Raw genomic sequence first — 2,484 nt, 5'->3', positions numbered from 1 at the left:
ATCTCATTTCCTTCAAAGCAAACATACCGATTTCTTAAACCTTTTTGATATCTTAGTTAGGTTATGTGAAAATAAAGTATAGATTTAATAAGACAATAAGTCATTTTTTTTATATATTCTGTTTTTTTATTCTGAATGAAAAAGCCTAGACGTGACTTACATAACTCGTTTTGTTCCCGTATGTGTTTAATAGATGTAAACGAATATAATGATATTAAAATGTTTTTTTTATTTTTATAGAAATCGTGCAATTCACTGAAACGACGTCGAAGGAAAACATGGAGTAGTGAAAGACTGCGTCGCTTAAATGATTTCTAGAGGTTCTTGACAATTGACATCATGGACTGATTTCTTGCACAGTTGTTTTCATAAACATGATAATATCTTTTGATTTTATTTTGTTAACTTCTAAGTTGAAACACACATTAACTCCAACGGCATTGATGCCACGCACCATTTTTTGTTTGAATATGTTTTGAATCTACTTAGAGCTCCATAAGTCAACTATAATGACGAAGGTAAATATGCAATCAGTCATCAAAGGGTTAAATCATGGTAATGTGGTAACCCTTTTAGACGGGATTTGGTTTTCTTGGACGTCTTTTTGTAGCTCATAATTATGAATAATTAAAACGGTCAATTGGTTCGTACCTTATATAACGTAAGATTCAGAAGATCAAACCTTGTGTTCCCAATGCAATGATAGATGTCCAAATGACAACCGAGAAGCCAAGCCCAATTGTGGTATCGAAAAGACCAATTCGTGCAACAGCCAAACCCGCCTGGCACTCAGATTATGATATGTGACATTGATATTGTGTTCAAAGTTTTCGTCCATAGATAACGGACATTGAATATGCCCAAAGGGACAGTTTCTGTGTCGAATCTTACAAGTGCATGTTGTTTGCTGTATATTTGATGTTGCTGTTTACTTCTCAGTAAATAAATTTACTTTATGATTTCTGTAAAAAGTCAGTCTTTGTAAGTAAAAGACTCGGGGGTGATAATTAGGGATAATTAGTTATACTAGCTTCTACTTTTGTTCATAACATGTTTAATACCTCTTCCAGATGACCTTGTTTCTTGACTCGGAATAAATACCTGAAAGAAACCACTTTCTTGTTTATTGTTCTCTTTCATTCCCTGGTAGCATAATAAGCAAAGGTGAGTCTTAGAACGTTGAACTACAACAACAGCGTCAACTACGGTTTTTATTCCATCGAAACATCTTAAATAAATACAAACTTCAATGCTGATTTCAAGATCTGATGTTTCCCCTTGATTGGAGCAAGTTATATACAATTAAAAACGCACGAGATATGAGCACAGTTTAAACAAGTCATTGATCTATCATCAAAAGTTTATTTCAATTCTGAAGTTTCCAAGTTCGTCTTTGGATACTAGTTTCTAAGTGAAATGTTCTCGAAAGAATTGTTAGTAATACTGACGAATGTTCAATATACCAAGCTTCTAAATTAATTTAGAATATATAACTGCGTTGGTGATAATAAGTCCTAGAATACATATGTTTTGCAGTAATGCTATATATAGTTTGTGGCGAATTTCTGTGAATTTGTATACATAATCATTAATGATTTCGAAATGATATTTATATTGTCGTCAAAGTCATTAAATTATTCCCTCTTGTTAGTCATCATATACATCTTATAACAACATCTTATGAACAATACTGTTCCCTTAATACCATTCTATAACCTCCTATAGAAACCAACAAAATCAATATTTTCAATGGTATTATTTTTTAAGAAACCGATTAACACATATAGCATGAACTAGCAACATGAGCAAAGTATGTCTTGGTTACAACATGCCTGACAAAAATGGAGCTTACAGACGTGGTCGACTGGCCGAGGAAAAACTGAGATAAAACCCTCCTTCTGGGGAAAAATCAGAAACCTCTGCCCGTTTGTCATCCACAACTACAGGATTTGTCGCGTACCACTAGATGTCGGGCCTCATCACCCATAAGCTCCTTAACAAAGATGTATAGAAAACATATCATTTTTTATGATTCATGTTTAAGTACTTATATCAAGATAAACAAATGTATATATCATGGTTATGTTCTTTGAATGCAAATGAAAAACAGATTTATCATTTACGTGTTGAAATTGCATAGGAACAGAAAACTTCCACAATAAACATTTTCTTGTAAAATTTAACTATCAATTGAATCGTGAACGGATCGGTTCCCCAAAGCTGAATGCCTTTACATTCATAGTCGCACGAATTTCTCGTGCTTACCGTCACCTGGCGGTTATTTCATTATAAACAAGGGAAAATAATTTCTTTCTAATTCGTTTCACTCAAACGAAGGAAATTATATTTACTTTGATTTTTCTGTTGTGTTACACGAGATATTATTCGAACAGGAAGTTGCTCTTTACACGTTGCTAGCTTAAACATCATTACGGTTTGACCGACTACACTTAATTAAACAAAATAGAAGAACATATTGAGATT

This window comes from Mya arenaria, chromosome 12 (genome assembly GCF_026914265.1).
Source record: "Mya arenaria isolate MELC-2E11 chromosome 12, ASM2691426v1".
Taxonomy (NCBI): Eukaryota; Metazoa; Mollusca; class Bivalvia; order Myida; family Myidae; genus Mya; species Mya arenaria.
The sequence above is the reverse complement of the archived record's forward strand: the minus strand, read 5'-3'. Positions refer to the sequence as shown.